Genomic DNA, 24,931 nt, shown 5'->3' with positions numbered 1-24,931 from the left:
GTTGACTTTGTGGCGAGTACATGTAGCCTTGACATGGGACGACCAAAGAAGATCCGGACACCTGAAAAAGAAGCCGCTCATCTGCGGTTGAGTCGCTTGAGTCGCTGCGGTTGAGTCGCTCAAGCGATGAGTCGCTTGGCAGCGCGTCGCGCTGCCAAGCGAGAATCTGCGCGTCGTCGGTTAGCCGATTCAGAACACTGTGTCTAGCAGCACTTAGCATTTCCTAGCAAAACTTAGCCAAGCCTAGTAAAACCTGGAAGAAGCTAGGTCGATCACCAGCTCCGCTGTTTACTCCAGCCTCACACCACTAGTGCAAGCTGCCCACATTTTTTTTTTTTGTACACAAGCACTCAGTGAATATATAACGTTCAATTCCCGTCGGGCTCAAAAAAAAAAAAAAAGTTGTCGCAGTTTCCCCCGAAAGGCGAAGCATCAATTGCGATAGCAATTTAGTAGAGAGCTATAGGGAGTAATTATAGCAGCTTTATCAGCTGTATAAACGTGAACATGCAGCAGCACCGGCAACACGCAGAACTGTTGCCGACGCGGTCGGCGTTTTGCCCGCGTTCGCACAAAATGCGTGCGGCGTTGGTGACTGTTGCCGGAGCCTCTGGGGGCGGCTCGGAGGTTTTCGACATCAGAACGGGACACTCGTCGAGCTGCGTCGGAAGTCTTTACCACCTTCTCGCCTCACAACGTTTTTATATAAATACGCACTTGGTGCCGCACCTAAACGTCGCCTCCCTTCCCTCCCCCTTCCCCGCCACGGCCTTTCGCGCGTCGGAAGAAGGCGCGTTTGCTCTACATATATGGTGATTGTAAAGGAGGAAAGAGACGCCTACTTCTGCAGCCCTTAAGGGAGCACGGCGCAGAACGCGCGTTTGTTCTCCGCCGTTGGTTCACTCGCCGTGAAAGCGCGCGTCCTTCGCGCCCTTTCACACTCGCACATACAGCGTTCGGCGCGCGGCGACGATTTCATCTCCATTGACGTCACACGGAACCTCACGGCGACGGCGACGGCGACGACGACGGCAGAAATCTGCTTTGAAGTGTCCATATAATTGCTATCGCAATAAAAGAAAAAATATGAGTAACTCACATGCATGTGGCACGCGTATTGCTCATACTGCACTATACGAAGTGGCTATTGTGTAAACTGTATATCAATGCGTTATTCCTTCGTGAGTTTTCGTCCCATGTATTTGTTTACATTTCCTTTTTGTAATCCTCTGCGTCATTGCTCTAGCGCAGCCACTCCCCGCCGCATATATATATATATTCCAGATGAATTTTCTTTCTGCCCTTACATTTCGTCAGCGCAGCGTTCATCGAATACTAATATTATATATATGCACACTTTCGGTTTATCAGTCACAAAAAAATTAAAACGAAAAAAACATCAACAAGATTTCCCCATTTTCATCAAAGGCAAGCGTGTTTCTTTCGAGAACAAAAAGCAAGGAAAGAAGTAAATTTAGTATTGACATCCTAAAACAAGCTCCTGATGCGAGGAAAGCAGGCCCGACTCGAAAGGACAAAGGTTACAGTACTGAGGAAAATACCAAGCAGGCAATTTCTAGGCCAAATGCCACTAAGATCAAAGCTTCTTTTCGGTTCATTGTTTGCGAGATCGCCTTTGGCTTGCTTGTGGGGTGGTTTGTTTGTCTCAAAAATGCCTCGAAATGCGTAGAAAAAACAACCCGTCACGATATTGACCTCTGAAGGAATCATATCGGGATAGAGGAGACGGTTCATCACAAGGCACTGTTTTTGGCGCAACTCACATTGTGAATGAATGAATTTACTCATTCTTCCCGAGTGCCAGGAAATGGACGCCAAATAAAAAAACTGCGAACACCTATACAGGGCTTATGTGGAGATTAAAATATGGGTGGAACAGTCACCGTATAAAAAATGGCGATGGCGCTACAGACATTCATAATATTAACAAACAACAGCAAAGCGCATTTGTTGTATCCTATTCAATTAACATATCATGTACGCAGATCATGAGAAGAAAAATAGACACTACCTAGAAACGTATACTGCCACATGCGTTTATTTCTGTTGGTGCCGAATCCACAAAGCTTTTGGTTCTTAAGAACATTCTGTTGTTGGCCAGGCGCTTTCGCTGATCATACCTGTAGTATATAGGAAGACCGGCCGGCTTCCATTGCTATGAACCGCTAAAAGCATGCGGATTGCTGTGTGAATAAATCAGGGTACACGTTTTACTCACCTTTATAATAAAGTCTTACTAGTGCTGTTGAAAGGTAGCATGTGTATTGTTTAATTATTTGTTTTGTACAGTTATACAGCATATTCAGCTAAGTAACCTTTACGCGTATAGCGCCTGGGTATTTTTTTTAATACTGACCTCTACTCGCTGCCACCTTCCCTAACTTTGGGATAGCCGGCCCTAAAGCGGCCTGCCTTCCCAGTTTTCTTCACTTAATAAATAGAAACGTTTCTTGAACAGCTAGCTCGGTAGGGCCTGTATTGGACAGGGCCGAATGTAATTCGGGCAGTATTCATATGCGATGACCACCCAAACCGCAGTTTCTTTCTTTTTACCGGCTGCTTTTTCTAGGCTGCACTATCTTCGAGATCGGCCCACTTTCGAAAATGCCGAGATACGTGCCAAAACTGGGTTGACTCGGATAAGTACGTTTCGCATTTAAGCTATCTGAATTCGGCGTCCGAGTGCCAGGCACCAGGAAGCGAATTCCTACAGCCTCTCTTTCGTAAAACTCTCATTGGCCGGCCGCTTTCGCTGACATCACGAGTGGCCGGCGCCTGTTCTTAAGGATCACTCTAGAGCGCGAACATGCTCTGCGATCGCAGGTCCCATTCTATAGTTTCCACAGTGCTGCACGGTTATAGTAGACACGATGAATGAATGGACGCCTTGCGCATCGGACACAAGCCATCAGCCGCGCACTGCCAAAATGACGCGTGCACCCGCGCGGCGGCGCAGCAACAAGCCTCCCGGCAGCGACAGGCGGGCGAAGACGGCGCAATCAGACTCGAGCCGCCACACCGAGGTTCGTCGGCGCCGGCGAGAAGACTGATCGCCGCCCAAGCGGGGTCCGTACCACCGGGACAGGCCTCCCTCGGCTGTTCCTGGTCGGAAGCGCGCCGTCCGTCACAGCCGCGCCGTGGCTAGACGGCCGCGGGAGGCAAGGAAGGTGGACGCGAGAAAGAGAAGCCGGGACAAATGCCCGCGGCCGATCCTGCGCGTCCGAGAGGTTTCTCGCGACTTTGTTTCTCGTCTCACGTCGAAACAACTTTCGAGGCAGACAAAGGGTGCCAGAGTTGGCCTCCCTCTTGGACAGCGAAAAGGAACGTCCGCGAAAGGATAAGACAGAACAAGTAGCTGAAGAGAGAAAAGATATCGCCTCGTATTCAAAGAAAGCAGCGTCGCCCGCTGAGTGCCGTTCTCTCGTCTGCACGAAGAAAGCTCGAGAGCAAGCTTTACCTCGTTCCAAGCTCGGATTTTGCCATTGAAGTAGAAATAAAACACAAAAGTGGTAATTAAGCGACAGTTTTATCTGCGTGAGTAAAGCCTGCTGCGGTTTGGGCAGGCCGCACATGCGCTCTACTGGATGATATATAAGTAAAATAAAAACATTTCCATTTAAGCTAAAAATGTTTCTTGAATGCTTCCGAAAAGCAGATATTCAGAAACCGCATTAACAAAGCTTTTCGTTCGTAAGTGCTTTTTGCCAGCCGAATTCGTGAATTATATGCACAACATAGTGACTGACTTGCAACTGCTCTTACGAACAGCTCTAGTATAACAGCAAATCGATTCTCTCGGTTTCCCTCGTTCTTCTTGCTAACGGTAAATTATACTATGTCCCTTAGCAAACACCGACTAGGCCAAGGACAAGTTATTCTGATCTATACTATTTTACTAAGGTGCTAGTCTACAAATGACCGTTTTCGTCGGTAGTTTCGTTTGTTTAAAATGTTCTCCTGGGCCCATACTCTCAAAATAAGAGAATTGTTCATAGAATTGTTCAGCCAATTCCAATGCTGGACACATTATTCGCGAAGGCAGCTGGTCAGTGCGAAAGATCACTTACGAACGAAAAGCTTTTGTGAACTTTTACTTACTTTACTTACTTTATTTACTCTAGTTACTTACTTTGCGTCCTTACTTTACTTACTATGCGTACTTTACTTACTTACCTTATTTCAGAATTAGTTATTATTTAATGAACTTCTCAAATATTTAGATGAAAACTGTCAATGAGAACATTGTAGAGCAACATGAAAAACTCCCGATGCAGCTTTCTGATGCTCAATACATGTTACACAAAAGTGTTTTTCGGAGCGTGAAAGAGCCCCGCGAATACACGCAAAGTGCTTCGAGCGGCCAGTCGCGCGGCAATCTTGCATGTATTCGCGGGCTTCTTTCATGCTCACAAAAACACTTTTATGTAGCACGTATTGAGCAACAGAAAGTTGTTTCGGGAGTTTTTCATGTTACTCTACAATGTTCTCATTGACGCTTTTTATATAATTATAATATTTGAGAAGTTGATTAAATAATAACTAATTATGTAATTAAGCGGAATGCAAAAAATAATCTGTGTATCTCCAAGCGACGGCAAACAAGATTACCTTGATTCTGTCCAGCTACGTGGCATTTGCATATTTTTAAATCTTGGTGCATGATAGTTTGGACACCCTGTATATATATATATATATATATATATATATATATATATATATATATATATATATATATATCCTAGCTCTCTCCGATTGCATGAAAACATTTTTATTCGACCTGAAAATTTTACAAGGTCCCGTCGACGAGCCATTGCAGCCGGTAAGGATCATCGCTGCGAATGATGGTCTCCCATTGCTCGAAATTGTGGTTGAAGATGGGATCTACCACGGGGTTAAATTGCGAAGCCCATGTTTCGCTCTGTTGGTCCGCGAGCTCTCCGCAGTGAGGGCATTGCGGTATGTAATACGAGGAGTACCAAAGGCGTAATTTTGCGAGGGATGAGAATGTGCTTGTTTGTAGCCTTCGGACAGGGTGCTCCCCTATAGTCTGCTAAGTTAAAAGGTTTTAGACAATTTATAAATTATGAAGATGCGGCAGGACACAATGGAGGGAGGTATACACTATACTTTATTTAAGTTTAAGGATGACGCCCAGCGCTTCGATGGTATAGTTGTTCAGCACAACGCTGATGAACTTCGCTAGGTGCTCTTGTGGCGGCAAGTAGGTGGCCCGTGATAGCCACGCAACCCATGTGACAGAGGGTTGAAGAAATAGGGAAGGGGGAGGAACAGGCAGGGAGCTCGTGCAGGCGCCACAGGGTGTGCTGGGAGTTGAGGTAGCACCCCATAATAAAAAGTGTTGTGCTTGGAGTGCAGCAGATACCTCATTTGTAACTGCCAAAGAACATTTATATTTTGTGAACATTTATATTCTGTGAACATTTACATTTTGTGCACGCGAACTTTAAAAGTGATGTCCCTGTGTTGTTGTTGTTGTTTTTTTTTCTTAGCGTTGTTTCTGTTGTGCATGGCCATTATAAGCACCCGTATCATGTCAGAGAAGGGTAGCCGGTGCCACATTTAGGTGTTAACGTCTCCTTAAATACATTTAATAAAAAAGAAGGGAGTACAGGTGGGGCTTCTTGTGCGAAAGCGCGCAGAAGACGAAGGTAGAGGAAATGAAAAATGGTGAGCTCGCAGGCACCTGCAAGATTATAAATTACGCCGGCAATGGTTCGTCTATATGCAGCAACGATGTACGCGGAAGCAGGAACAGAAAATGAATTTATATAAATAGAGAATTCTTAATAAATCATTTCCAGCACCTTTTAGATCGAACCTTGTACAACGCAAGAAAAAAACTGCAATTTTACATTATACAAAATTATGGTTCTATGATTTCATAGTTTATAAATGTCACGCAAACGGCCTCAAAATCCGAAGCAACGTAGAGGGAGATGGACTCTCGAGCAAGAACCCTATCTCAACTTTGGCTAATGCTTCTATGGCTTAAACGATAGAAATGCGATATTCCAAATATTCCGACAAGTTTGTGAATTTTCGGCAGAGTCTCATATATAGACGTTCCAAGCAAAAATAGGCGGTAATCATTCGGTACAATGTTTGTTTCTCTATTCTTTAAGGGGAAAAACAAAGCTTGGGAATTAAACCGCTCCTGACCGGCATAATGACACAAATATATAGGTATCATTTTCGACGTCATATGACATAACAGACCGTACCTTATGACCTAACAACCACATAATCATCCGCGAGCCATGTTTTGCTACTCTGACAGGCCAGTAAATAAAATAAGCAAAAAAAGGTGGGGTGGGGGGAGAGAGGGGCGAATTCACAAACTCCTTCTGTTTGTAATCGGCCTTTGTTACTTTGCGACGAAGGGTCGAGACTTGGCCATGTTGGTAGTTCATGTTAAAATAAGAATAGCGCGCGAGACAGGGACAAACGAAGCGCAGACTTCCAACAACTTTATTGACGAAGCGAAGACCATGTACATATAGCGTGCACGCGTGAAACAGTGGCAGCTATCAAAACCGTCATGTCGATGACTAGGAAGAACAAATCACTTGCCTCATATTTTATAGGCACATGTGTAAGGTTTAAAATTGATTGAGATACGCTACATCCCTACTTTGCGACGGCCTGCCGCCGCCAATAATACGTCCACCATCAAGGTTCGCTGGCTCTTACGAACAGTGCTAGCGTAACAGAGAGAGAGAAAGAGAAAACATTTATTTGGACCATCGAGGTCGTTTCTCTTGAAGTGGAGTGGGTGGTGTCCTTATTCCAGGACTCCACTGGCCATGGCTGCTCGACGAACTTGCTGGACGAGAGCTTCTTGTCCCGCCAGGGTATCGCCGGTCAGCTGTACCTCCCACCGCTCAAATGACGTGCTAGGCGTCTTTAAAGCGAAGCTTTTTTCCACTTTTCCCTCCACTTTGCGGGTGCTTGCTTCTGGCTGCTGTCTTGCACAATGGATCACGAAGGGTCAGGGCTCGAACTATCCCCATTTGCCGGTTGGACTATATTGACAGTTGGCTGGAATGCCCGGTTGAAGGCAATGGTGTAGAACGCGTCGTTTAGAGCGCAAGCTCATGCTGGTTCGTAGACGCAAAGAAGAGCAGCGTCGAGTCGCGGTGATGAGCATTGAGAAACGTGGTGAACATTTCGCCCTGCGCGAACACGATGCGGAGCAGCGTCGATACGCAACGAAGAACGGATTTGCATACGCGAAAGCACGCTTTGAAACTCAGTGCTGGTCGGTGTCGATACGCATGTGATGAGACTGCAGTGGAAACTGACCATCTGGCTTACGGATACAACCAAGTACTTTGAAAAGCACTTCGTGCAGGATGAGTTCAGTTTGGTGCGTAGTGCGCGACAGACTCTGGTTTCCTCTGGACTTATACCTGCGGGGTTGGTGCGCCACAAGCTTACGTTGAGCGAGGCGTTTCCGGTGAAAATGCGTCCAACTTCGTCATGTGGTTGTGTTTCCTAATGGTCGCTGAACAACAACAGCGTTTCTGACAAAACACCGAAGGTCCGCTTAAACCAACTCCCACAGCGCATGGTATACGCATAATTATTTTTTTAGGGGGCCAAGATATTTGGAAAGCCTTATACAACGCCTCTGACAAGCTTTAACCACTCTGTGTCTCAAAACCTATACCGTGATATAAGTTGTATTAGGGAAAGTGATGATGAGTTTCGGTTGTAAAACAACGTTCGACACATGTCGTAATTCACTTTTTTTTTTAACAAGCACAGCACTACAGCGAAGAAGATAAGAACAAGCGTGATATTGGTCTTCACTGTGGTGTTGTCCGCGTTGGCACGAAACATAGTGTAAAGTATTAACCAACTAATTGCCCAGTAGTGCGCGTTGTCAACCTAGGTACAAGATGACATGCCTCTCGCGGAATATGCATGCCTACACCGACCTCATTCTCACAAGAATTTAGGGCTCTGGGGTGCTATAACGTAAAATGATTCCAAACTGTTTTGATTCCAAACTCCTGACGTCAAATTTACGTAACCACCGACGCAAGCATCGGGCGGTAACCCGCAGCGTTGTCTGAACAACCCAATCAAACACTCTCCTCGTTTTTAGGAGGTCACCTTTGTTCGCTTTCAAAACGAATAACATTGCCTGCACTGAGAGGTGTTTGTTATCTAATTGGCCGACAAGAGGCAAGGAGCGCGCTATAGTGGAGAGGGTTTCGATGGGGCCGACCCAGCACAGTGAAAATAGATAACCGCATGAAGAGGGTGGTGCCGGCTTCTCCGATTGGTCCGCTTCGCCCTACTTAGCTTGCGGTGGCTGGTCGAAAATCGCGGCGGCGTGCAACGGAAGGATAAGAATGCCGCTAAAACGGATGCTCAGCAAGGAAGAGCTGGCTGAGCGATGTCGTATGCATGCCGAAAGGTCTCGATAACGTTTTACTGCCACGCAAAAAGGTTTATCATGCGCAAATAAATACATGCTCACCGGCAAGTGCGAGTAGCGAGGGCCTGAGCGATCGGTGGGCAGCCATCTTCTATTCCTTTCGGAACGGGGCAGTCTGTGGCTATTAAGAAAAATTTTCAGTTTTATTCGGCATATTGATGCATTTTTTTTTTCGCGTACACGTCTGACGTGGTGAGTTTTCGCGGTTTTGTGAGGTCGCGTGACAGACAGGCGAAGTGGGCGTAGCCAGAAAACATTGGGAATAGCAGAGGGCTAATGGTGAAAAGGCGTCGAATCAAGAATGATTATTTTTCTTTTGTGCGGTTAATTATGCATAATCAGTGTGTACACGTTGTATCAGATGGGGAGCTATCGCGGTTTTTGTGACGTCGCGTGACAGACAGGCGAAGTTGGGAGTGGCCCGAAAATGTTTTGACCAATCGTGGAGGCTGATTGCAGAAATTGGAATCAAAACAGTTTGGAATCATATTACGTTATAGCGCCCCTGGTTAGCATAAACTAAGGAAGTGAACTCGCGATCTGGGCCTCCATAGAATATTCTCGTCTGGCAAAACAAAATGCGGCCCTTTGTCATATAAGCCTACTGTGCAGGGAGTGCACTAGAAGAAAAACACATCGTGAGACACACAAAGACACATACCGGAGCACTTGATGTGCCTCACTCAGTACTTGACGTTTAGCGCTCGCCCTTCACAGTACGAATTATCAACTCGCCCAAGAAGCATGCATTCCATATAAGCATCAGCGAGTGCGGTGTAACTTCGTCTGTCAGCCAACGAGATCGACTTCTTTCTAAGCGCAATGGCACATACCCCTGTGAACTAGCGAAGCTGGGCCTGGCTAAGTCTAGCTAAGCATGGTTGGGACTACTTAAGCTTAGCCAGTCATCGATAGTCAATCGATAGCCAATCAATAGCTAATCAATAATTGATCAATAATCAATAAATTCCGGGAAATGCTGGGGATGACTTGGTAGTGCTCAGCCTAGCCCAAAAGCCAGGACTAGCTATAGGTGCCCATCAGCTCCGCTGTCTCTTTAGCATTGTGCCTCCAGTCCAAGCTACGCTATTTTTCTTGTGTGTGTGCGCGCGCGCGCGCGCGCGTGCGTGCGTGTGTGTGGTGTGTGTGGTGTGGTGTGTGTGTGTGTGTGTGTGTGTGTGTGTGTGTGGTGTGTGTGGTGTGTGTGTGTGTGTGTGCGTGCGTGTGCGTGTGCGTGTGGTGTGTGTGTGTGTGTGTGTGTGTGTGTGTGTGTGTGTGTGTGTGTGTGTGTGTGGTGTGTGTGTGTGTGTGTGTGTGTGTGTGTGTGTGTGTGGTGTGTGTGTGTGTGTGTGTGTGTGTGTGTGTGTGTGTGTGTGTGTGTGTGTGTGTGTGTGTGTGTGTGTGTGTGTGTGTGTGTGGTGTGTGTGTGTGTGTGTGTGTGTGTGTGTGTGTGTGTGTGTGTGTGTGTGTGTGTGTGTGTGTGTGTGTGTGTGTGTGTGTGTTCCGTCTAAGAACAAATTTTATTCCAAAACATGCCAACGCTTTGCCTGAAAGCTTTCTGCTAGAGCGAAGCCGAGCAACGATTGTTCTCTTGTGGTGGTCAACTCTGTTCTCTGCGATCATTGTTCTTCCGTGCCTGTGAACTATATAGCGTTGTAGACAATCAAGCGCAAGGGCGCACATTAACTTTCCCAGCAGTCTCTCTGCGGTGTCTCTCTATTCTTATTTCCTTTGTCTCCGGTTTCCGTTCACGCCGATAAAAGGTTGGAGCTCACCGGAAGCAAATACACGCGCCCAACATATGTCAGCTGTTCCGTTAGTCATGTATCAATGGAGATACGGTTCTCCAATTAACGACATCGTGAACCTTTATACGTTTTGATGCTTGTCGATGAAGAAATTAATAACAAAAACAAAAAGAACTATAGAAAATGAGGGGGTAGGAGAATGAGAGAGAAGCTCAGTGAGCGGGGTTGAACAGAGACGAATAGCGGGGCTCGATTTTGGCCCAGGCATTTTTTTTTCTGTTCGCACTTCTCTTCTATGCCTTTGTCTCGTGTTTTCAATATTTCTTCCTTTCGACACGGTTCTCTGCGTTGGCCATCAGCCAGCACTTACAGTATTTTCCGCGCTGCCCCACCATCTACGCGGACAGCGTGCTAATCGAAATACTAAAAGATTGACGCAATGGCTTTGCCTCTCATTGTTTTGTTTCCTCGCATGCTTCAGCGTGTCAGAAAGCGCGAGGCGTCATCGCGAAAATTATGGCAGCACCATAAAACACTCCCGAATTTTCCTTCTTTTTTTTTCTTGTTCTTACTTTTTCCTCTTTTTTTTTTTTTTCACTGGAGCGTGCGCTTTCTTCATTATTGCGATAAATATTATATGGCCATGAGAAGTTGGCGCGTCAAAGCGAGGACACTCCCATGTATCCAGTCGTCTACCTTTTTTTCATAAGCAACAAAGGACGTATGTGGGCTTTCCTTCATTTTCCTTCCGTTCCCCATGCCTTGCACTGGCGTAACGTGACAAACGAGACCAGTCGAAGTCCTTGCGCGCGATCGTGCGATCGTGCGGCGGAAGATAAACGAACGTCTTTGCCGTGATTCAAGTGCAGTGTGCAGCACTCAGGTATAGTTCGACGGCGTTCAGTGGCTCCGGCTGCAAGTAAAGGAGCACTGAAACACCGCGAGAGGAGAGAATTTATTGAGAGAGCGCAGAGAGGTTGGCTTGAGGTGAAAATCCTCTAGCCTGCTACTCTGCTCAGAGGGGAGGGGAGAAAAAGAGGGCTACGAGGAGTGAGGATAGGCATAGTAGGGTGCCATTATGCGAGCATCCACGTTCGTCTCCAAAGGGGTCCGTTCACAGTCCACTCTTCGTCGAAGGGGCGACATCACGAAAAAGCATTTTCAGCGCGGCGGCGTTAACTTTAACGCCGCTCGGTGCCATGCCAAAACCGCGTTCCTACATGTGATTTTGTCTTCGAGGGTGCCCATCTCCTCTTGTCACTGCAAGTGCATGCGCTCGATGGCACAAGAACATACTAGCGCGCTTCGAACCACAACGTTCGTGGCACCGCGTGGCGAAAGCATGAGCGCTTACAGTGCCGTTATAGACCCATGTCTTTGCCCTCATTCGACTGTGTGGACATTCACTACGCTTGCGTGAGACTAACGCCCAGAGCACGGAGCTGTTTTGTTACCTATAGGTTGTGTACCACACTTGCGGGCTTTGTTTGCAGCATGTTCTGCGCGCTTGATCTTCAGCTAACAGAGACAAAACACATCGCTCAGTTTTTCCCACATTTCTCCAGTGCATCTTCAAAAGCGTCCTATTCTCCAGTTTAAGGAAATCATATCTATTCGGTGACGCAACAAAAGAGCATCTTGGTGGGACAGAATTGGCCAAGAATTACGAAAAAATGGACCCACAGAAGCGTTACCGCGACCCTTGAAGTCGTCGATTTCCGCGGCCGCTAACGCCTCCCTCGCCGGCGTTGGGTGCCGCACGCGAGAAGAAAAAAAAATGACACATCTGTGCGCATATGCTCAAAAGGAGGAGCGATCGGCGAGCCTTGGCTCCATTGGCAGCTTGTAATCTCTCTGTTAGCTTCGGGCTCCAAGTAGGAGAATCGTAAGCTATAACCATCGTTGTGTCCGTCGAAATAGCTGCAGGCCGAGACATCGTGAGCCGATTCTCAGATCTCAAGGCAAAGAGGACAATAATATTAATCAGGATTGACTGGCAGCTACCTTAACGAATGATTCTAGCGCAAGAACTTTTTGTGAATACGAGGCCCAAGCCCACGTATTCACAAAAAGATCCTACGTTCGTCAGAGATATTACGTTAAGAACAAAGTCCAACCAATCCTGATGCTAGACATACTATTAGTAGGCGACCGGCCAATGACAAAGTTCACTTACGAACCGAAAGCTTGTGAATTCGTCCCCAATAACATAATTTCACATTACTAAGTAGCAAGTCGCCGGAATAACGTAGAATGCGATCGCAAAGCTTTATTTCCTTCTGTACTCTAGAAAGCTAGAAACTCGCGCGAAGGGAGGAAAACGTCTACCGTCATTTGTATACCACCGTTGGAATTGTAGCTCCAGATCTTTCCCGTGACTAAAGATAAACGCATAGAAAGCAACGAGGAGTGCATACGTTGATAAAAGACGTTGCCATGAACGCTGCTCGAGCCTTGATTTGAAAACAGACTCGCTTCATCATAGCGAGAGATAAAAGCGCCGATTAGGAAGTCAAGTGCGTCCTTGACATTTCTGTTTTCACCTAGCTCAAGCCCAACGTCGGCGACTATCTCATCCCTTTCTCTTTAGGGACACTGCTAGTGTGCACAATCTGCAAGCCCTAGTGCCTCCAAGGACAGCGATGAGGCAATCATGACCGCGTTTAAACGGAATGGCAGGCCGCCGCAGCTCTTTGCGTCACTGCCGAAGAAATTATTGTGCCCTGAACGTTAAGAGTCATTTGCTACAAATGGGTAGAGATCATCGTTGATATTGACAGAAACTGGTGGCGGGCCTGAGCACTCGGTTTGTTGTCGGCTGCATCTCGTGCGATGGTGACCCGTCATCGGATCATATATCGGCAGAAACTGCCGTGCGCCTGCCGATTGCAAGACGATAGTGCGCGATTAATTTCCTCAAATACGAACCTTCCTGCGCATTTTTTTGTTGTCCCCCGTGTAGAAACCAGACGCGCGTCTAGTTGACCTCCCCACCATTGCCTTCTTGCTTTCGCTCTCTCTCTCTCTCATCAAATACCAAGTGCGGAACACAGTGCATACAATGCGTATTCTGCACACCACAGACGCGTCACGTGTAAATAACACTATATTGCATCGAGTAAAGCGAGAAATGCGCCTAGTTGGTGTTCGTTCATCTCACGATACGCAAAGTACAGCTGAGTAATACTATAATACCCACGATAGGACACGCCAGACAAGGACGTGCGCTCTGCGAGGGGTCTCGGAAGATGAACTATACGTTACATCATTGTGGGTATGCCTTTTTCTCTTCCCGTGCCTGTTCTATTCGGTCTTCAAGCAGTGGGTGGGTAATACACAAACAGCGGGCGAGAGTTAACCGGTACACCACGATGAACGTATTCCGCGACGTGTTTGGGGCTTGGTGTATATAGCTACTAGTGGAGCCCGGCGTCGGGCGCCGTCCATCCTACGCTACATGCACTATAGCTTCATTGTAAGGCCAGAATGTGTTCTATACGGCACGGATTAAATTACCTTACTACCCATACGTTACGAGTCATTAAAATAATAAAATCATGCAGCTCCAACGCACATCTTAGAATATATGTGAAGCCATTAATGAGATGCTATAAATCTGCCCCTTTCATTTCTGCATCTTTGGCGTGGCGCTCGCGCACCGGCGCACCCGTGATACATAATGTGACGCACGCGGAGACCATCTCGAAGATCTAGTTCACGCTGGCACGGTGGACGTGTTCGTGCGATTGTGGCCTGATGGTCAGAGCATCGGGTTGCTGTGCTTGGGAGACCGAGGTTCCAAACGTCACACGTACCATCGGACATGTAATTCATTTTTTTTTTAAGCATGAGCTTATCGGCAAGACGGCAGCAGCACCCGGTAGTCACGCTCAGACAAGTCCGGGAGAGTTCGCAAAGAAAGGTTCGCTTTAAAAAACACCTGGGCACTGCGTTGCGTAAAGCGGATGCGCGTCGACGGAAGCGATGCCACGCGAAAAATGCGCCCAGAATGCTTTCAAATAGCGTTACACCTCCCGCCGTCATGTTTCATGTTACTGTTCTTGTCACCGCCACTGGATTTTTTTTTATTATTATTATTGGTCACCTTTCCTGTGTGTTACACCTTTTTCTTCTTTTTTTCTTCTTTTTTTTCCTTTTTTTTTTACGCAACAACGTGGTTTAGAAGACGGCGACAGAGCTTCCCCAGTTGATTTCTCCGTTTAGTTTTTACTGTCGTTAAAAACTCTACCTTATTGGCCTTAATGTCATGTTTTCGTCGCCTTTGGGACGTTACCACCGCAGCCGTCAATGAAGGAAGCCTTTCTGGTCACCTTAGATTCGCTCCCTAAAGGCTCATTCACACTAGGCCGGCACGACAACGATTTTGGTCTGCCGACTGTTGGCGACGGCGTCTTCCTTCCTTCAAACCGTTGGCCACAGCGTTTTCCGTCCTGTAAACAGCTGCCGCCACCAGTCGGCAGACCGAAATCGGTGTCCTGTCGGCCTAATGTGAATGCACCTTAAGGGTTTTGCGAGGTTGCGTTTCTTGTGATCTTTCCCTCTCTCTCTTTCTGCTTTCCTTTTTTTGTCAGTGTTATTTCTTTCTTTTTCCCGCTCTTCTCGTTTTTTTTTTTTTTTCGTTTTTCTTAGGTACGGTTCGTTTATCCTTGCATATGGGACAACTGCTTAAACATTCAACTTTGTTTCCTCGTTTCCATATTTTTTCATGGCAATTCATCAATCAGTCAGACTGTCATTAGTATTAGCAGGAAGAAACTTGTGCAATGATTTACACCGAGCAGTTCTCAGCGCGCCTTAGAATGAATGGCAATAGGCTAGAGCATTTAGTACGTCAAGGCATGTGCATCTGGAAAATACGCGCGCTGCCCACCTCGTTAAAGAGGCTTAGCACGAGCCCCCGAGCCCGTCGAACAGCCTGCTCCTCCACGGGTCTGCACGAATCAAATATCGGAGACTAGAGTACGAGTCTTACGCAGTGGGTTTATCTTGCCTTTCGCCCTTCTAAAAGTTCGTAGTTCGTCGACTGCATGCGCCAATACAACCCAAACCTCAGAAGCGGTGCATTGCGGCAACTGTGAGCCGATGCTGAAGTGGAAAGAAAAATTTACTCTTTACTCGGTGCCTTTTTGGACGCAGCCGAGTGTAAGCGGCGAGCAGCGAAGGGCCTTCGACACCTGCGACTACCTGTTTTGCGTTTAAAACGAAAAATACGAGAAAATAGAAAGTATTGCATTCTGGAGTATGGCTTCCCGAGGCTATACGCATTGGGCTATGATAAAGGACGTAGTGGATGGCTCCAGATTGATTCCGACCACCTGGGGTTCTTTAGCGCACACTCGAAGCATGGTAACAGTTTTTTGCATTCCGCGCCCATCGGAATGCGGCCCTGCGGCCGGGATACGAACCCGTGAGCCTTTGTTCAAAAGGAGAATGAAAAGAAAATTACACGTGCCGCTTTATCTTCTCCTATTCTGTTGGGGGAAAAAATAAAAGAAATCTTCAAGGGCGATATGGCACACGGAAGAAAAATAAGCTTAAAGGCATGTGTTCTCGGGAATTAAGCAAACTTGAAACTTTGATCACATGGAAGTGATGTGAATTAAGCGCAGGACTGACCAGCATCAATGTCGGAAGCATGAGAATTCGTGACTCCAATTAGCGCGTTACTATTTTGCCATGCATGTCGGCACTTATTTAACACGAACTTAGTTTCGTGGTTGGTACGCATGCTATGTTTTTGTACGTTTGATGACGACGGAGGGGCACCGCTCCAAGTGCAACGACGTTGTACATTGTTTATAAACACAGTGCATTGTCAACAATTGAGCACAAGCAACCAGTGGTCATAACACGCTATAGTGAATGGATGTTACTGAAGAAACAGGCACACCGTCATGTGAATAGCCATCGAGGGAAAAAAAATATAGGTAATCAGCTGAACGAAACTGGTCAGTCAAATAGATCCGAGTAAGCTTTTAAGCCGAAAAAATGGAGTCAACGAAAAGAGTCAGGCAATATGTCGTCGCATCAAAACCGATAAGAGTACGCCGTATCTTTTGAAAAATCTAAGCAAAGAAAAATCTTTACTTTAACTACATATAAAAAGCCCGCTATTTCTTTTTCTCTTCGTCTATAGGCTTGCAATCGCGCCAACTCAGCCGGCCAGCTGCGATTTCCGTTCTCAATCAAGAACAAGAACCAACAAGAATAAAGAAGAACCAAACGAGAACGACACTCAAGGGGACGGACTCTCTCCGCGGATAAGAAAATACCGCACGTCCGGGCATCAAGAAGAAGGCTGAGGGGTCTCCGAAGACCGTAGTCGGATTCATGCCCTCAGTGCACTGCTATTTCTCTTCTCGCGCTTGGCTCGTTACCCTCTCTTCCCCTCCCTCCCCCAACTTCTTTCCCGTGATCCCCTTTCTCGGAGCATGGGCCCGTCCCTTACGCAGCCGCGGCATCCTTTAGCAACCTGTTCTTTCCTGCCAGCCTTTTTGCCGACTCACGCTGCAAAAGCAACAACCAGCCGCGGCCGCCAGGGGGCGCGGAGGCAGCGGAGCCGCGGGCCTGCGCGAGACGGGGCCATCGATTGGTGAGGGCCGGCGCTAATCGAAAGCGCCGCGTAGAGGTACACCAGCTGGGTCGGCGGAACGCGTGCGGTCCCTTGGCCCGCAATGCATGGCAGCGCGGCCTCCGCGCACGACGTCCCGCCGACGCCCGCCGCGCCAGCGCGCCCCGCACGATGCCCAGCCCCAACGCCCACGCGGTAAGTTGCTCGCCCACGAAAGAAGGAGGGGGGAAAGCCCGCGCGCGTGACTCGGGACCCGCGTTGTTTCGCGGGACGCGAGCAGCAGAAAGGCGCGCTCCTCCGACGAAACGCCGTGGCGAACCGACAGTGGCGAAGAACAAGCAGGCCCAGTTTCTTTAAAGCCGTCGCGGCCGTGAGCGCCCGCATGGCACGGCTGCCTGAGAGCCCGGCAGACCTCGCACTGTCGTCATAGAGAACGAAATTGTGTCGTCTTCTCGCCCTGTTGCCACTGAGCTTTCCGTCCCGCAGCCTACAGCGGCACTCTTGTACAGCGGCGCTGTCCAGTAATGCAGTCGATTTTCTTTTGGAATGCAGCGTCACGTTCTGTTCACCAATAAGGAGACTTGAACCAATTTTTCCCGCATCACTGAAAGAAAAGCGCTGGCGAGCGAAGAACACGCACGCCTTGCCAACAAGCGGCGCTGTGCTTTCTTCACTGGCCATTGTCTCTCACGTTAATTCTCGAACATGCCGAAAACAGCTGCGGTACGACGCGCAGTGAACAGAGAGCGCGCTGGCATAGGACTCTATAGCGGGTGCGAGAGAGAAATGCTTTCATGGGACCTTCCGTGTGTACAGGTACTACATTCGTCCTGGTATACCCAATCCACTTAAAGCACTGCACGACTAGGTAGCGAAATGAAAGTTGAGCGCCACTGCACCCACGGCTGCCTTCCTCTCCCCCGTGATGAGTTCTTTTTTTTTTTCAGCTTCTGTGAGTGCTTTTGGGGCGACTCGCAAATTCAGTCCACGTACCGCGGTTCGGATAAGTGCGCCAGAATCGCGAGAGCGCGAGTTTCATCGGACGCAAGACAACTGCGCTAACCGTTCGCATGCAGTCAGCCGCGCTGTGTATGGTTCTTCTTTGTGTCACGCGCGCTCAGGGAGCAAAAAAAAAAAAAAAAGGAACAACAAACACCGCGCCTGTCGCTGTGGCGCGATATATGGGCTCTCTTGAAATTGAGCCGTTCTGCTGATCCCCCTCCGCTGCCGCCAGTGGCAACGCGCCCCGTTCGCCTGCGTCTGTGCGTACGCTTGCGGCCCCATACTGCGCTCCGGCGAAAACCAGCTCGCGTGAGAAAAACAAATGGCAGCTTCGCGACGAAACTCGTTCCTTTCGTATGTTTACGGTGCTTTATAGCCCGTCTCGGGATAACCTCACTGGCTTTGTTTTCCTTGGTCTCCTTTTTTGTCGCCGAGCCTAATCTTAACCCGGCCTCGGTTTTCTTTCGTGAGCTTTCTTTCTTTCGTTTTACCCCACCCGCCACACACTACGTCACAGTGCCCCGTTTGAAAAACAGCGTGGCATATAGTTCAGGAAAGGACGACGCCACAAGAAAAAGTAGCACGAAGGCGGCTAGGAGACACGACAATGCGCAGGAAAAGGCTGCAGGAGAATGTTGTCATACGAGCAATGGAGGCAAGCACAAAAGATTTTCCTGACACGCGAATGCAATGAAAATGCTCAAACTGAAGGCGGCTTTCGGAAGCTTTCGATGACACTGATATTCGAAGGTGTAATTTTTTTCACATACAACCGACACTGATATAGGTGAGACTCAACGTAGAAAAATAAGAAAGCGCGCGCAACAGAGGACGTGTCGAGTTGTGAACATTTTAAAACAAGGCACTAATATTTTGGTACGGTGGCATTGTTTCTATATTTCAGTAACAGCCGTCTCTCCTCTCTATGGTATATACCAACCAACTCACTCTGCTTACCCCGCCAAACATTAAACGTGCGGCAGCTATATCCGATATCTGCGCGAAATATGTATGTCATCGATTGTGCGAGTGGCAGTATTGGGGCGGGTGTAGCCTTCTACATCTGCTGGCTATCGCCCCGCCCATGCGGATTCGCAAAAAAAAAAAGTGAGTTCTTCCCGTTATAAGACTCAGACACGTGTTTTGCGAAAAGCTCGAAAGTTGTGCGCGACATCTAAGTCTCACTACTCAGAGCCATCCGGAAAGATCAGTGCCCCTATTCACAAAAAGCTCTTGCCCTAGAATTGTTCGAAATAGCAAATTCCAGCCAATTCTGAAGCTGGACATATTAGCGAAGGCTGCAGGCCCACGTCAAACAGAATGAAAAGCTTTGCGAATCCTGCCCCACTTGTGAAACACGCCTCATGTTGTAGCCACGCCCACGAAAGCTACACATAAGGAATTCGCGACCTAAGCTGTACACAGTACTGTCTAGAAAAAGAACGTGCAATGTCGCCACGACGTCGCCGTGGACAACGCGCTTTCCACTTATGCAGTAGAACCATTTAGTCACAGCATTTCTGAGCAGTCCACACATTCACCCTAGTGAAAACACTTCGTCCGTGGGACATATAATCATGTCCCAATATCCATGCACTGTTTCGGCGACATATAGCTCGTCCGCTGGACATCTAATTTTGGATATCCTACCAAGGACGTCCCAATTATACTGCATCTGGACCTTTTTTGGCCTACACGTGGCTAGCATACCTTCCAACATGAGGACCTCGAAATCCCGGAGATTCGCCTAGGTAGTGGTGGGAAAACGACAAAAGGAGAAAAAAAAATATGACAGTCACTCTTTTCTTTTTTTATGGACCACAGCAACGTCAGAAACAGCTCTGAATGGCTGGCAGTACAGTTATTAGACGTCTCGGTGCTCGTATGGCGACTGGAGACACTGCATGCATGCGTTTATAATTAAGGAACATGTACTATGTCTCATGATAGCTCGTTTCAGTCTTCAAGTGCTTCACCACAGAACGAATATGCATAACGGCGAAGCTAAGTTAAGCGAACGGACAATTATGCAACGCATATTAGACCTTTGCCTCACGCGATCCTCAACACATGTATAAATCTGAAGCGAACTGAGCTAGGCCTACACTACCTGCACACAAATGGCTTGGATTTAAATCTGACTTCACCAAACTACCTAACGCATAATGGCAATTACAGTGCGGCTGCGCTGCATGATGGGGGTTTCTTTATTATTGTTATTTGTTTCGCGGTGGGGTTGGGGCAGTTTTTCCGGAGATTTATGGTCATGTCCGTACAATCGGGAGGACTGGTCGGGAAAGTTGTCAGGTATGGAATAGTTGTCCTCCCAGAGTCTTTGTTTTATAGTTTCCTCGTGACAGATTTATAAATTTTTATATCTTCAAGTTATCCGAAGCTATCATGAGCGCTGCTCATGTGTGCATCGTACTTGGCTTAATTATGACGCAGTTTACGTTGAAAGCTTTAGCTTGTTTAATATGCCGCTTGTGCCTGGCAGAAGGCCTAGAAGAATAAAAAAATACAGTGCACTTCCGCGCGCGCGCGCACACACACATGTATGCACGCAACATATCTGGTCCCATATTTATAAAAAGCTCTTACGCTAGAATTCTTTTAAGTCCAGCCAATCCTGATGCTGGACATATTATTAGTGAAGGCGGTCAGCCAACGGCAAAGAACATGCGCTTACGAATGGAAAGCTTTGTGAATTCGGCCCCTGATTAATCCGCGTGGGCGTTCTGCCCGTTGCGTCTGTCACACAGCGTCTGCTGCGAACGTAATATTTATTATAGAGAACACTGTGAAAAAGGCCGCAAACTGTACGCGCAATGTTTCCAGCATGCACGATGTCCTCAGGACGCATAAACTGCATAAATCCCATCCCAGGGATATCTATATCCTGCAGTATACATGTTCAAAGGATATCCTCTAGATGTCAGTGTGGTCACTGGGACGTCAGATATTTAATCACACATCGATAAGACTTCTTGAAAAACGCAAGTGAAAATGCTGAGGGAAGAAAACTGTTTTAACTTTAGCTGTCTGGTTTGTTTACTGACTTACTTCAGGCGATTCTGTGTGCGCAAAAACAGCGCGTGAGAGCTTAAAACCGAAGTTCGAATGCAACTTCATGCTTAATAAACTTTACGAGCTTGGAACGCAAAATACGCACCGTAAACTGAAAACGCGTGATCCTCAACACTTCCTATAGAGCGCCTACCCGTGAAAGTATAAGAAGGAAGTCAACACGACGTAGCCGTTGAAAAGAATAAAACATGAGCATGTTTTAGAAAACAAGTTAGACAAACTGCTTAACGTACAGCTTGTCTTCTGGCGGTTGCTTGCTAAAGGTGTTTTTAAAATTGTATTTGCCGCATGCTTTGTGTTCATTCAAATACCAATGCTGTCCTCGGCAGAAGTGCGCATTGCAAATTGCAAGACTAGTGTTCAGCTCTCAACTTTAACAAAAATCTTAAGCATTCGAAGAAACTCCCTCAGTTACACTACGTGATCGGTGCCCTGTCAGTACACTATTCAGGGATGCAAGACCTTATATTATCAAGGTTACGAAGCACTTCTCCGCTAACGATGAAACATAAAAGCGTAAACAACTACACTTACAAACAACGAGCATTTACGATCAACTTTCAGCATTGTTTGTGAGGAAGCAAACGGACACGTATTTGCAATGACTGCTCGCCGTGGTAGAGCAGCACCCAGCTATAGGTATTTCATGCATCAGCCACAGTTTCATGGTCACTGTCTCTCGATCGTCGAAGCCCTTCACCCAAGTTGGCTCTGCCAACCGCAAGTTAACGAGCGACCGTTATTGCTTTTGTTGAGCGAGGTACACTATACCTTAACCATCCTTCGGCCCTTGCAATCGATTTTCTGCTCCACCAGAATTACCCTCTTAACCTAGCATACATACATTTACCACCTGCCACCAGTGCTTAAAATTTTCATGACGTGCCAAGAGAACTAAAGAGACTAAGTTCACGCGAGCCCTCGGACGCAATCAAGTGCTGCAGTGCCTCTCGCGCTGATCTTTGGCAAGTCGAAGTTAAAAGCGCAGAGGCAGAAGGGCCGGCTAATAAAAAGAGCCTAGCCAATGGTAATCTCGAGCTTAGTTTCCAGTTCAGAGGCCGGGTGACAAGGGCTGAAGAGGGAGGGGAGGGGGGGGGGGGGGTTGCTTGACACTGACCTTGGCAACATTGCCCCAGTTAAATTAAAGAAAAGCAATTAGCTGAATTCCGACCTGATGGCGCCGTGCCTGGCGTTAGGCCGCCCCCCTGATCGACTGACACTGCACCCTGCCGCGTAATGGAGTGCGACAGTGTGACACGTGCTGTAAAGTACGAGGGCACCTCGGCCTGAGAGAATGTGCCCTTTTCGCCATACCGCACACTTTATTTAACTGTCTGTTCACCGGTCCGCGCGTTGTTTTGCTCTTGTGATAACGAATCGACAGCGCCACGTTTACACGTCCTCGTAAGAAGTTGTGACTCGAGGAAGGGCGCGTATTTATTGCACAGCATGCAGCGGCTTAGCCTCTTTCTCGCGACGCAAGCGGCACATCGTTTCGTCGCCAGGAAATCAAATTCAGTGACACATCCGCAGTAGCCCATCTCATGTGTACGAAGGTACTTCGATGCCGGTAACGTCTTTTCTCGTTCTTATTTTTTTTCTTCTTCTTCGTGATTTCCTTTTTGGCGGACAGGTCAAGCAGGCAGAGTTGCCGCAATGAAGCGCCTCGAGTTGGCAGGTGTTCTTTGGAGCGTGGATTAGCGCGGTCAGCGAGTCGTTTCCAGTTTTGCCATCCACAGTCACCAGCTTTAATCACGCAGGCTCTGTTATCGCGCGTGTAATGCGCTGCGAGCGCGTGCCTTCGCCCGACGCCACGCCAATGACACTAATTGCCATTTTTTTGTTCTCTCGCTCAATCGATCGCTCGAAGGGTCGTCGATGGCGCAAGTGATCTCGCGAAAGACACAAGGAAATGAGCGTGCATATTAATGCACTTCCGTAACACCGGGCTTGTGACGCAAGCGTACATCAATTAGCTCGAGGAGTAACTGCTGCGACCGTACATGTAGGACAATGCAAAGGCGTAGCCAAGGTTATGAAACTATAACATAAATCCATGTTCCTCCTTCTCGTGTCGCGGCAGAAATATGCGCTACCTAAGCGTTGACTGAACACGGGTGATGTTTAAGTGTACCTGAAAGAAATTATCATAAGCGAAATATGAACGCAACAGAACGCTATGCCTTTATAATGGATCATGTAGAATCATGTAGAATAATGGCCGGGACATGTAGAATCATCAATGTACCTGGAAGCTCAGAAGCCGCCTTAAAGCATCTGAGTAAAGTAGGGGGGAAAAAAAAGTACTTGCTGCCATCGCTCTATGGTTCGTGCCTATTAAGTACACGTGACTATGTAGCGATAAAAAGTCAACCGCCAGCTCCAGAAACGTGGGGCTCTTGCGACTTTATCCCTACTTTTTTAAAATTCTGTTAATTGGAAAAGAGAAAAGTGAGGCCAAGAAAGGAGCCCTCATTTCCTGTTCCAGCGAGCTGCATGCTGTATATCTTCGCCTTTGTTGTAACCCTACGTCCTTGAATAATAATAATAATAATAATAATAATAATAATAATAATAATAATAATAATAATAATAATAATAATAATAATAATAATAATAATAATAATAATAATAATAGGAAGAAGTTGATACCCAGATACCTGGCGGCCCTCTGTCAAACTTCACCGCAATGCACCAGCGTAACTCAATGGACAGTAATTTTTAAAATTACCTTTCAAAAGACCGCCCTCATTTCAACAACTTTCAGTTAGCAACGACAAGAGAGTATGCCCTTCTAACAACATGCGTATTTACGGCACTCATTCGTAACTCTCCTGCTGCATTTTAATCCTGACCAAAACACTGCTATATAACGTAGCAAAGACGTTAAGACTAAGTGCCGTAAATACGCAGGGTAATAAAAGGGGCGAACCCTCTGCTAACTGAAAGTTGTTGAAATTCGGACGGCCTTTTGAAATATAATTCTTTGAAAATGCCGACAAGGCAATGTCCAAATTTTCTGGACATGGAAAAAGAAGAAAAAGAAAGCAACCCGTGAAAACTCCTACAAGCTACTGACAGAGATGTTTGCTTGTGTGCAGTCCCTGGAAACAAAAATCATCAAGGTTTTTCTACAGCAGCGTGCAGATATCAAGCTTTTCGAGTATACTCCAAGAGAATACACGGAGAAAACGGAAACGAACACATCGCTGTGCGTTTGCAGGATATGCAGGGAATGCCATTCACGGCTCACAGGATGAAGCAGGAGGTGGAAAGCAGGATAGTTTACCTCCTCGCATCCTGTTCCGGGCTCGCAATCACTCACGAAATTCGAAGAGCGCAGGACACAGAAACATCGGGCAAAAAGCGCATTCATCGGGGAAACTGGTTAAAAATTAACCCAGGTGATAGTTAGTAACAATAGGGCTTTGCGTTTTCGAAAATTATTCTTCAGAAAAATTGGAGGGCGGTTTACAAAATTTTTCTGTATGTATATAGAGGGGATAGGGGAAGTTAATTGTCATGTTTAATGAAAATGTAGAAATGGCAAGGCTACGGGAAGTGAAAGTAGACGAAAAGATAGCTTGCCGCAGTTGGTAGCCGAATCCGCATGTTCCGCATTACGCGTGCAGCGCTTTACCAATTAAGTTACCGCAGCGGTCATCTTCCCATCCACTTTCTTGGGCGTTTGCGTATGTGTACTACAAGCTTAGGCCTGGGAGCGTTAGCCAGCGCTGCCCACGACTATGTTGGCAGATGTGAACTAACGTTTTCTTTTTCTTTTCTTTTTTTCTTCTTTTTTTTTTTTTACCCCAGGCGTCACGCAGTACGTGAGCTTAGGAGCAGGCAACCGGCCAATAAACCTTCGTATGCTACACTTCATTGCTTCAAAACTGCCGCACTCGAGGCTCTCGCTATACAATGAGCGAGAAGAACAAGGGAATTCGATGGGCTCGAGTTTTTTGCTAGTGACAACCGTTTTATTATTCGTGCATTTCAATTAAACATGGCATA

The 24,931-nt window shown here is 47.2% G+C and overlaps 1 protein-coding gene across 1 annotated transcript in view; it reads left to right on the top strand.

Annotated features, from left to right (window-relative positions):
- Positions 1 to 16,894: 16,894 nt before the first annotated feature.
- The window catches only part of LOC119436128 (dual specificity protein phosphatase 22-like), a 96,743-nt gene continuing 88,706 nt past the window's right edge, over positions 16,895 to 24,931 (top strand). The window contains exon 1 of the mRNA XM_037702890.2: positions 16,895 to 17,023. The gene's annotated coding sequence lies outside the window, so the exon portion shown is untranslated. The remainder of the gene's footprint in view (positions 17,024 to 24,931) is intronic.

Source organism: Dermacentor silvarum, chromosome 1 (genome assembly GCF_013339745.2).
Source record: "Dermacentor silvarum isolate Dsil-2018 chromosome 1, BIME_Dsil_1.4, whole genome shotgun sequence".
In the NCBI taxonomy this organism is placed as follows: domain Eukaryota; kingdom Metazoa; phylum Arthropoda; class Arachnida; order Ixodida; family Ixodidae; genus Dermacentor; species Dermacentor silvarum.
This window is presented reverse-complemented; position numbering and strand designations above follow the sequence as displayed.